Consider the following 12676-nt stretch of genomic DNA (forward strand, 5'->3'; position numbering starts at 1 on the left):
GAGAGAGAGAGAGAGAGAGAGAGAGAGAGAGAGAGAGAGAGAGAGAGAGAGAGAGAGAGAGAGAGAGAGATGGAGAACAGCCAGTTGGTAGAGTAGACAGAACACACATATTATTGATTAAATTCACCATCTTACATGGGCATGGTTCTTGGTACCCCCAAACTGTTACGAAGCTAATATCAAAGATCACTGATCACGGATTTCCACAGCAGATATAATAATATAATATGTCATACTATATACTTATAATACTCTATAATAATAATAATGAAAAAGTTTGAAATATTGAAAAAAATGGGACCCAGAGACACAATGTGAGCACATGCCACTGGAAAAATTGTACTGATAGACTTGTTTAATTTAGGGTTGCCACAAACCTTCAATTTGTAAATAACACAACATCTGCAAAGTACAATAAAACAAAGTATTCTTGTCATAACCTCTCCATTCTCTTATTTTTAAATGTGTGGTCATTGTTCATTCATTCATTTTTTTTTGGCCTGGACCTGTGATTCTTTATTGTAAAAATCCTCTACCAGTGAAATTCAGCAACTTTTCTAAAGTTTAGACTCTTATATAGTAACATGTGGCCATTGAAAGGTTAATAGCTAGTTAATAGCACAAATATTATCTCACTTTATCCTTATACCAACCTTACATTTCCCCCATTTTACACATGAGAAAATTGAGGCAGGCATATGTTAACTGATTTGCCCAGGGTCACACTGTTGTATGTGTCTGAGGCAAGATTTGAACTCAAGTCTTTCTGAGGCTAGGGCCAGCAATCTATTCACTGAACTATGTAGCTGCTTAAATTAAGTGACTTGCCCAAGGTCACTCAATCAGTATTTGTCAGAGGCAGGACTTGAACCGAGTTCCTTTTTACTCTGAGGCCAACTCTCTCTATCAAATACTATCATTTTATATAGCCATGCCCCCTATATATTTCCTAGGGCAAATTGTCCAGTGCTATAAAGCTATTGAGAATCCCTAGTTTCCTTCAAAGAATGTTTGAAGCATTACTTCCTATGAGAAGCCTTTCCTGATCTCTTAAGCTGCCTAAGCCTTCTCATTTTGCCTTGTATTTACTTTATATATAGTTGTTATTCTGTTATATGTATGTTTGATTTTCCACTACAATGTACACTGTCTGAGCATAGGGACTGTTTTGAATCTCTAGTACCTCATATACAATGATGTGTGGATATACTTTTCAAAGTATGTTAATCCCAAATCATCATTTCATAGTGACTGCCCCTACCCAGGTAAAAAAAAAAAAACTTGCTGTATTGTGTGAATGAGTGCTCAATCAATACCTGTTGATTGGTTTTCAAGACAAGTTTGGCTCTTGGCCTATTTGGTGATGTTTTCAGGAAAAACTGATTTGTAATAATGCATCAAATGGGGGTTTTATCACACAAATACCAAGGGTGGCATGCATCAATGCCTGGCACAGGACCAGCTTCAATAGTTGCCAAATAAGCTCAGGAGGGCTTGTCTCCATGACAGCTGTCAGCATTACAATTTTCTAGGCAGCCAATATAGATTCTGAATCTGGATAGTTAGCATAGTCAAATTGTTTCTCTCTTATGGGTAGCTATAAGAGAAGCAGAGAATCTTCTAGTGATTATGCTGCTATGCTTTCCTATTGTAGATTAAATCCTGATGCATTGTGCTTTAACTGGTAATTAAACGGACCTGTAAGGTCATCAGTGTGGTTGTTCCCTCCAATGATGTTGATTGGAAGTCATTCATTCTTGTCCCTCTTGCATCTCTGATTATTGTCCTCCACCAAGTTCCAGAAACATCCTGGAAACACTGTCTAAGCCAGACCTCAATCTTTATCCCAGAATCTTCCTTAATTACTTTGTACCAACCCTAAACTTTTGCAAGCAGAATACTAACCACACTTTTGTACCATCCATCATCTTTGACTTCTTCACTCCAGGGTTTTCTACATACTCTTTGGTGATCCACCTGTCTCCCAGCCACTGTCTTAGTTTCAGAGGCTTCAAGTATTCTATACTAACCCAGGATCCTAGTCATTCATCTCCATCCTCATCCTAGGGCCTTCTCTAGCACTATGGAGGCCATTCACCCACCAGACACTCTTTCCCTTCCCCCTTTACACACATATAAACATCTATAATCTTTCACTATCCCATCCTCGTCTTCATATTGGATTCCCATGAGTCATATATACTTACTCCTCCTACCTGCTCTGAGGGGTATCTTCTGGGGTATTGTAGGACACAACAATCCATCTGCCATAAGGTTTGTCCTTAAGGGAGAACCTTGAATAACCTAATCACTTGCCCTTCTCAACAAACCTTTCTCTCCAATCACTGGTATGCCTCTTGAACTCATGTCTCAAAAAATTAACCTGCTCTAATCCCTTTATAACCTTTCTATCTCAGTGATTTTAAGTCCTTGCCTCTCAATTTGTAAACTCTGCTTCCCTTCCCCAACTGCCCAATCCCTCAGTGTTTTCCTCTCGAGCTCTAGTAAATTAATGTCCCACTCCAGATCTACTTGCTCCTTACACTGTGCTCTCTGAAATGCCTGCTCCATAATTAGCAAATTTGTTTTCGTGTTAAACTTTTTCTTTTCTCACTCTTTCCATCTTCTAACATTCACTCATACCTGGTTCCTCTCGATGACATTTTAGCCATGACACTTCATGGTAAAATTCTTGAGAAAACCATCTACCCTAGCCTAGCCATCTACTGCTGACTCCATTTCCCCTTCTTTCATTCAGTTTTCAACCCTCTGAAATTTGACTTCTCTCCTCATCACTTAATTGAATCTTCCTCTCCAAAGTTACTGATAATTTTCTAATTGTCAAACTTGATGCCTTCTCAATCTTCATCCTTGACCTCTAAAACTTTTGATACTATTGATCACCATTTCCTCATGGATACTCTCTCCTCTTCAGACTTTCATTTTAATATTGTTTCTTGGTTCTCCTCCCATGTCTGATTTTTTTCTTCTAGGTCTCCTTTGCTAAATTTTCATTCAGGTCATGCCCATGAACCATGGTTCAACCTTCTTTTTTCTCTTCTCCTTCCATGCTATCTTGCTAAATGAGGGGTTCAACTGTGATTTCTATAGACACAATTCTCATATGCATATATGCAGCCTTAATCTCATTTTTAGTCTCAGTTCCCTATCACTCACTGCCTTTTAAGTATCAATAATTGTCTGTACTATAGGCATCTCAAACTCAACATGTCCAAAATATAATTTGTCTTCCACCCCAAAATCTTTCCCTTTTCCCAATTTTCCTATTACTGTTGAGTCAAAGAAGTAAAAATTTCTCAGACTATACTCTAAAATATAGTAAGGCTTTTTATGGGAAACATGCCCAAGTTCCCCTTCACAGGAAATCACATGATTTACAAGGATGCAGAACTCAGAGCGATAGCGAGTCACCCCTCTCCTCAGTGACACCTCAGCATAAGATATGTCAAATAAGGACAGAAGTGCTTTCTCAAATGTACATTAGGTGGTCTACTGTTTCCTTGTTCTGGTATTTGAAGTAGATTGCCATGTTTAGATTGTACACCTAACTTCCAGCCAATGGAAGAAAAGAGTCAGCAGGGGAGTGGGGGAGAATTCTGCATTAGGGCTTTATAACTTCACCATGTTCTTTTGTAAATTACCTCTCCTCCTTGACCATTTGTCAGGAGGGTGGCCCCTTCTCAAGATCATAATAAACCATTCTTTTCTGCTTCCTACCTTGAGAAACCTCTGAGTATTATTTGGGTAAGGATTTCTGTTTCACACGGTTTTTGCGGTGCACGCACTGTCAAAGTAATGACAATCATACCCAGTCAACCCAATTTTCAACCTCAGTGTCATTCTCAACTCTTTACTTTCATTAAACACATACACAATACATGTGTGTGTATATATATATATATATATATATATATATATATATATGTTTCCTCTTTCTTCTTACACCAAGTGCACCTCTGTTCAGTGCCTCAAAACCTCTTGCTTGAGCTGCTTAAATTAGTCTCCCTAACTCAAGTGTCTCTCCACTTCAATCCATCTTTCCCTTACCTGCCAAAGTGATTTTCCTAAAGTTCATATCTGATCATGTTGCCTCTCTTCTCCCCTGCTCCCTGCTCTCCCCCACCCAATCCAATAACTCTTTATTGCTTCTAGGATCAAATAGAAAATCCTCGTTTAGCATTTGAAGCCCTTCAGTCTGTCCCCTTCCTATTTTTTTTCATCTTCTTATACTTTATTCTTATCTAAATATTCTGTAATCCTGTTACTTGGGACTACTTTCACACCGCACTTATATCCCAGCTCTGCATTTGAACTGGCTCTCATCTCTGTCTGGAAAGTTCTCCCTCCTCACCTCCAACTTAGAAATGTTTAGGTTTCTTTCAAGATTCAGCTCAAATCTCTCCTTAATGGGACTTTGCCCATTATGTGTCACTACCAGCTTCTTATATATGAGATTACTTTCCACTCACCATAAAGCTATTTGCATGTTGACTTCATCATTAGAATGTAAGCTCCTTGAGAAGCCTTGAACATATATAGACTGTGTGCACTTGGGAAAATCATTGAATCTTACAATGTTCCCAGGCTATAACTTGCAGGCACTGATTTGCATTGTAAGAAGTTTTTTGTTTGTTTGTTTGTTTGTTTTTCATTTGGAGTTGCTGATACTAATGAAAGTATGGGTCTCATTACATTGTACACCTAACTTCCAGCCAATGGAAGAAAAGAGTCAGCAGGAGAGTGGGGGAGAATTCCTCATTAGGGCTTTATAACTTCTCCAGTAGACTTTGCCTTTTATAAGTTCCATACTAATACTTTCCTTTCATGATAGGATCTGATAGACCTCACGCTCTGCTGATACAGCTTTTGAAAACCCAGAATAACTCCAAAACAAGGCTTTGGTCAAGTCTAGTGAAGATCAACTGGAACTAATTAAGGAAAATATTTAATCCAAGAAACAGAGATTATTAGCCCTAAAAAAGAGTGTACAAATCATACAGACCTGATTTCTTCACCTTTATTTTTTGTGATAAACTCCCTTAGGCACTCTAGAGAAAACTATGTCTCCTTTCTCAGAATGTTTTTTTTATTATTATTTTGCTTTTTGGAGAGCAATTGGGTTTAAGTAACTTGCCCAAGGTCACATGGCTAGGTTTTTTTTTTTTTTGTATGTCTGTGTGTGTTAAGTGTCTGAGGCTGGATTCAAACTCAGGTCCTCCTGACTCTAGCACCAGCACTTTACTCACTGCACCACTTAGCTACCTCTCAGAATGTTTTTAAATGCATGAAATAAAATACATAGGATTGGACAGGAAACCAATTGTATTGAAATACAATTATTAAAGTATTAAAAAGAAAGGTTCTTGGATCTCAGGTTATGAACTCTTAATAAAGCCCAATATCCTCCTTTTATCAATGAAGAAGAAAATGTAGAGAGTATAGGTGACTATTCCAAAATCGTATTGCTAGTTAGGTCTCAAGCCAGTCTCAGTCTAGTATCCTTTCCATTATAACTACACTTATTTCATTGTTGCCTCCAATTGTTTGCAAACCACACACAATGTTGCATGTCCCCAAGCATTTCCCTTCTTTTCATTGTTTCCATAAAAGACTGGAAACAACCCACCTAACAATGAATTAAAAAAGACCTTTTTCTATGAACCTGATCACTAGTCATCCCTTAACAATCAACCCAGAAATATTTTTTCAGAATATATTTTCTCCTTTCTAAAGAAATAAACATATTGAAACAAAAGATGCACTTAATTCACACCCTCAAACATGGCTGCCTACAACCCATGAGAATATTTATTTTCTGAGAAGATTTGGTAGCTGTTATGTATATCCATAATAGAAATTAAGCAGAGTATTGCTTTTTTTCTGTAAGAGGCTTAGCAAAACAAAATTAGGTATCCTTAAGAAATCTCTAAGTTCCAAGAAATATTTTATGATTTTCATGAATGAATGCAATCTTGAAAGTACAGGTGAAATATGTTATATCTGTCCATTCAACAAGCTTTTGTATAATGAATGGAATGTCTAAATGTAAATGACGTTGTTTTGTAATATAGCCATTCTCTTATATTAAACCAGTTTTGCTCATGTCTAGTTTTTTCTTATATGCTATTAGTAGAATACTAGGAATTTCACATGTTTCTCTCACTTTTGGACCTAGTCTAGTGTGGTCTATTCAGTAGATTTATAAAAAAGTTCATTTTGTTTTTCTGGGGAAGATGAATTTGCAATTTGTTAAAATATCAAGCAGAGTAGCTTTTCAAAACCTGTTATTGAGGTCTAAAGCAATTTAGTTCTCCTTGTATAGAGTTCACTGTTTAATTACTAAATCAAGATATGCAAAATTTTGAAAACTACCAACTAGGCCAAAAATGCACATTAGTTCATTTCCATAGAAATCTTGCCTGAAAAACATCAGTACTATGTGACCTTTTCATAACTAACTTCAATTCAAATAAGAAGAACTAGTGGCATTAAAACATATTCAACATTTATTAAAATAGCATTAAAAGTCAAGCAAAATGCCATGCATAAAAACTCCAACAACCCAAATTCATCCAAATCAGATTTCTTTCCTTTTTCCATTCATTAGAACTAGGAGAAAAATGGGACCTCTGATATGTCAAGTAGCTCCACATATATCATAGTAGCACCAACCTGTGATGTTGAGGATAGTTGGTTACTATGTGAACACTGATTTCATTCAGCCTTTTGGGGCTATCTAGCACTGTGAAGAGAGAAAAACAATAGAAGTAATGTCTCTTATTATAAAACTTAGATTTTGAGTATATATGCATTAACAAATAAGGAAAGTCTAGATTACAAGAAGTAAATTAGTCCATTAGTTAAAAGATATAACTTCTGTAAGACTCATAATATTAAATATTTCAGTGTTAAATTTTGATTCCTCTTAAATTTCTAGTGCCATTGAAACCCTTCTTCACATGGGAAAATTTCCATGAACTGCAACAAAGTAAACAACACCTAGGAAATAAGATATTTGATGGCTACAACAATATTGAGAGAAGAAAAAAAGTGAAACTGTACACTGTACAATTATAATGACCAAGAGTGACTCTGAAGATGAGGTAAGAAAACATAGCCCTTCTAGAACTATTTTTTTCTCTTTCTTTTTATCCTTTGTTTCAAGGGATAGATTTCTGGGTAGGGGGTAAAGAGGGATATATTTGGGCTATTCCAGGATGTCAGGGAAAACTTTTAGTGCTCCCAAAGTGGTTTGATAGAGGGCAAAGTCTTATTGCTGCCACTCCTGGTTTGAGTTCTATAATTTCCTGACCTGGGTTTGGGTCTGAATGACAGTAGACTGCTACTGAACTTTAGTAAGCTGGAAAACTCAGTTGGTTCAGAGTGGCAGAATTATAGCATCCACTTTTGTTTCAGATTCCTGACCTTGTTGTTCCTGTGCCTGCTGGGCTAGATACTGAAAATGAGACTTTTCTCTGCTCCTGAGGTCCAAACTTTTGTGAACATTGAGCCACAATGTTGTTGTTGCTGCTGCTGGCCTTTGAAATTTTTCCTTACTTAGTACATTGTCCATGGTATCCTTACCCTGAAATGCCTGTGCACAGGTATCCTCATTCCTCTATGGATCTGTGACCTGAACCTGGGTAGTGGGCAACAGAGTTCCCAGTTTGCACCTGTCCCTGTAGCAGTGATCTGGTATAGGTCTGTTGGTGTCCTCTATAGTTCTAGGACCTGCTCTTGTTCTGGTGCATAGCTTTTCCCTGGGTGTAAGAGTGCTCTTCATATAGGGCTCCTGGTCAGACCTCATGCCCAGGGTCCACAGACCTCTGTCTTTTTCTCCATATGCCAAGTTATTCAGGACAAATGATTCAATGAGATTCTTTTTTCTTCTGAATCTCCCCATCAGGTTTCTCTCTGATACATTTTCTGTATCTGTTTAGAGGAGTTTATGGAGGGGACCTTAATGCTTTGCTTCTCACCCCTCTGCCTTCTTGGCTTCAGAACCATATATTTGGAAATGATATGTATAGAGTGTTTAGAACAGTGCCTGGCACAATATTGTTGTTCTGTTGCATACAATTCTTAGTGGCCCCATGGACCATATCACACCAATACTGTCCATGGGGTTTTCTCGGCAAAGATATTAGAGTGGTTTGCCATTTTCTTCTTCAACTTGGCAACTAGTAGGCACTTAATAAATGTTTGTTTCCTTCCTCCCCCTTTCCTCATAAAAACAAAAGATGCTGTAATGGCAAGCACAGAATTAGTTCACACCTAATTTCAGCAATTGAATTAACACCTTGTTTCTGTTCTAGTTTCTTTTGAGCCTTGTATAAAGTCTGTTAAGAAATAGAACACGTGAACTCCATGACCTGAGAAGAGGACTCTTGTGGTGGCAGTCAAGAAGGACAAAACTTGTGGTATTCTGGAACTCTGTCTGCTCTGTCTGTGTTGATGTTTGTTTCTGATACTTTATACAGAAGCCCTGGGACCTTACTGGAAGCCCTGAAAGATAATTTTCTGATTGTATGTTTACAGAAGTCCTGGAGGAGGGTTTTGGAGGTTCTGGGATTTTACTGCTGATTTGTGCTGACCATTTGGACCTTGTTTGTGGGTCTGTGTTGATTTCTATGTTGATGATTTGTATTGAGTTCTCAGACCTTGTTGGTGCGTCTGAGTTGATTTCACAGGCATATAGTGAATTGATGATGGTGCGTGCAATGTGAATGAATATTATTTTGGCTCTGTCAAGCTTTGTCTTCCCATAAGCAGGAACTGTGAAGGTCTTGAGGTGGATTGGACACTATGAACTTCAATATGGAATGGGAACTGGATGAAGAACTGGACAAGGAGCTGGACAAGGAAGTGGAAGCTGCCTGCCTTTGAACCCAGGTGACAGTTGGAGCTGGGACCTTGGAAGAGGAACCATGGAAGCTGAGAGCCTTCCTCAAGTCAAGCTGAAAGAAGACTTTATTTGGATACTGTATCCTGACTGAGATTATGATTTACTGTGACCTGGGGGTGGGGAAACTTTGACTTTTGTACTTTTTGACTTAATTAAGGACTTTGTGATTGACTAAATAAAGGTACTTTGTTTAAGACTATGTGACCACTTTGGTGGAAACTATGTGGCCATTTTAGTGATAAGTTGTTGAGTTGTGACATGGTGAATATTGTATTTTGATTTTCTGTGATAAATTGTAACATTTTGAGTCCTGTATTTTGATTTTCTATGAATATTTTGCTCTGATTTGTTATTGAAGAAATAGAGAGCTCACTATAATATGTAATCAGAATACTGAAAGCTGTTCACAGCAGCAGTCCTCTGGAAAGTTGCTCATGCTTGCCCATTTAAGAACTCTGCTTTAGTTGCTAAAACTCTAAAAGCAATAGGGGTAAATTCCTTTATAACTAATAAACTAATTCGGTTTATTTAATAGAGCTGTTTTCTGAGTTTGCAGCTAGGTAACAGTGAATAGAGCCTTGGATCTAGAGTCAGGAAGATCTGAATTCAATTAGGACACTGAGGGCTTTCTATTTGCATGACCTTTATCTCTGTGTCTCAGTTTCCTTATTTTTAAAATGGGGATAGTAAAAGTCCCTACATCCCAGGGTTCTTATGAGGGTAAAATTAGATAATATGTGTAAGGCACTTTGCATTGAAAGTGCCATATTAGCATTGCTTATAAACTCCCTAGCAGTGTGTGACTGTTTCTAGTACCATACCTCCTAATGAGTATTGCTTTTAGAGGTCTAGAATATCCTTTTCAGATATAGGAAAACAGAGTATGAAAGGGTGTCATTAAACAATTAGACCGCAGCGAGGGGTGAGGAATAGAGATTTACAAATCCAGTACCAGTAATCAATTAAGTAGATAAATGGTGGGTGAGGTCAAGCTCACTGCAGAAAATCCCTGATTTTCTTCTACCTTATTACAGTATGGGCACCCACATGCGACTGGATTCCGAAGTCTAGGGTCAGCCTGTGAACAGAACAATGAGCTCTCAGATCTGTATAGCTTTCTTCTTCCTCAGAAGTGGCAGGAGATCAGGACTCTGACAGGCTGAGAGGGGAAGATTTCACCATATGCTGCTGCTTAGGGGGAAACTTTTGTCCCTGCCTCTTTCCAGTGTAGGAGTAGTTGCTGGGGGAAGTCACTGATTCTAGTGGTACATGAAGGCATCTGAAATTAGACTAAATTCCAAATAGAATTCAGTCACTTTCAGGACCTTGGAAGTGGGCATCAGTATTGTTAAGGAGGAAAGGAACAAGCATTTATTAAGTGCCTACTGTGTGCTAGGTACTCTGCTCATTTATTTCCTTCCCTTCTTTCCCTTCCCTTATAAAACAAAAGACATACATTTAAAAATACTCTTCTTCAAACTACAAAAGAAATAGGGATAAATTCCCTAATAATAAACTAATTCAGTTTACATACCACGACCTTGGGAAGTAAGTGCTTTTATGATCCCCATTTTACAGATGAGGAAACATAATAGCACAGAATTAGAAGCCCTAGATGTGGCTGGTGTGTGTTTTAGGTGAAGATTTCATGTAAGAGAAGAGTGTGTGGAAGGAGAAGCTGTGAGGGTATTTGTCTATTTCCTTTGTGCCTTTACTACTTTATTTGGTTTTTCACCACTAGGTCCTAACCTTTCAAACCCTATTAACCTGATCACCTTCCCTATCCTCTCCAGTCCAGGTAAACTTGCCTTTTTGCTGATTCTCATTACATAACACTTTATTTCCTGTCTCAGTGGCCTTGCACTGGCACTCTCCAGCCCTGAAAGGCTCTTCCATTCTCCTTTTGTCATAATATCTTTTGTGTTCTTCAAAACTCTGCTCAAGGGACCTAAATGAAGACTTTTCTGTCCTCTCACCTGGGGGGAGATATCCTTCCTATGTTTTCTCCGTTTACCTTTTATATATTTAGTACATGAATATTTACTTATGTATTGTCTCATGCAATATAACCTAATCTCTTTGAGGTTATGAATTGTTTTATTCTTATCTTTTTAACTTCAACACTTAGAAGAATACTTAGCACAGAGTAGGCAGCTGAAAAATAATTGTTGATTGGTTAATGAGAGAAAAGGGTATTGAAGGTCCTAGGAAGATTTAGGGCCACACAACTTGGAAGAAATGCCTTCCTTCTCAGGCCCTTTTTGCTTTTTTTTTCTTTAAATAGATTTAATGAAAGATATACAACTGAGGAAACTCAGCTTAGTATGAACATGCAAATCTATCAAAAATGATAGGAAAGAGGGAGTGAAATGAGTTTGTTTTCAGTGGAAGTAGGTTGGAATCTTAGCTCTACTACTCATTCACTGCCAATATGTCACTTCACATCTCTGGGCCTTAGTTTCCTCATCTGTCAAATGAGTGGTTTGGACAAGACCTCCGAAGTCTATTCCAAATCTAAACTATGATTGTAGTAGAACAGACTGAGAATAAACATAGCATACAGTGGATATAAAATCCAGCCTTAGAGCTTGAGTTTCCTTATCTGTAAAGTGAGGTGTATAGGTCCTATCTCCAAGGGTTCTGACGAGGATCAAATGAGACGATAGCTAAAGCATTCTGTAAACTTTAAAGCACTGCATAATGTGAGGCATTATTATTTGTGGCAAGACTGTGTATTCATTCAGAGATGATGCAGGCACATAATCATGTAGTGTTTCCTTCCCCTAAGGAGAGGTCCTAATCTCTTTCAGCATGGATAAGATAGGCATTGTGCTCTTTCTGAGAAAACATCTCTGTCCTAGCTGAATGGGAGATTCTTATTTGACTTTAGAAGTGAGGAATCACTAGGGATTCCTAAGAAGGGAAGAGGTGTGACCAAAATTACATCTGATGAAAATATTCCCTGGCACTGCATGAGACATAGGTTGGACAAGAGAAAAGATGGAGGAGGCATTTTCTTAGATCAACATCTCATTATCTAGGTGGGAGGAAGGGAGAAGGGGAAATACAGAGAAGTAGTTGGCAAGTAGGGAGACTAGGGAAGATGGAGAACAGTTTTATAACAAAATAAGTATGTGAAGCACTATCTTATGATTTGTTTTCCAGTAACTCTAGACAAGTCAGATTTATCTTTTTCCAGTGGGTTTTGGGTACAGGAAGAAATGCTAGCAGAAATATCCACATTACCAGGGGTGTATTGAAGCCAGCTGGAACTGGCTTTCAAGGACAGATTTTTAAATTTTTAATGTGAGAATTTATACTTCTGAAACCATCAAGCATTACAAATTTGGACTTGATTTGTTGTATTATTGTTCATCTAGGCCTAAGAAAGTGATGGGAAAGTGATAACAATACAGATTAAATTTAAAGATGTATCTTTTCATGCATTTCCTCTCCCAGGGAGCCAGTTGTTAAACATTTAACAGCATGCCTCTAGCACTAACAAATATTTCCTAGTTTTCTGAGAGTTTCATGAGGAAGGACTGTTTAAGGTCTTATGGAAGTTCACAAATTCTTGGCAAGCAGCAGCCATGTCTAATTCAGCTCTGAATCTTTTTCAATGCATAATATTGCATATTAGTATTAAACAGAAGCTCAAAAAAGTTTTGTTAAATAATACAATTATAGAATGAATGAGATTAATAATATATCTTCCTGCTAAATGGGTAGGTAAACCTAGTGTATACTGCT

General features: G+C 37.8%; 1 long non-coding RNA gene across 1 annotated transcript in view; it reads right to left on the reverse strand.

The window, feature by feature from the left end:
* Positions 1-6529: 6529 nt before the first annotated feature.
* The window catches only part of LOC138152926 (uncharacterized), a 66632-nt gene continuing 60485 nt past the window's right edge, over positions 6530-12676 (reverse strand). Inside the window, exon 6 of the long non-coding RNA XR_011166242.1 lies at positions 6530-6763. This is a non-coding gene — a long non-coding RNA (uncharacterized lncRNA). The remainder of the gene's footprint in view (positions 6764-12676) is intronic.

This window comes from Petaurus breviceps, unplaced genomic scaffold (assembly GCF_028583685.1).
Source record: "Petaurus breviceps papuanus isolate PSGF00001 unplaced genomic scaffold, PetGlider_PUasm1.0 90977, whole genome shotgun sequence".
NCBI classification, from domain to species: domain Eukaryota; kingdom Metazoa; phylum Chordata; class Mammalia; order Diprotodontia; family Petauridae; genus Petaurus; species Petaurus breviceps.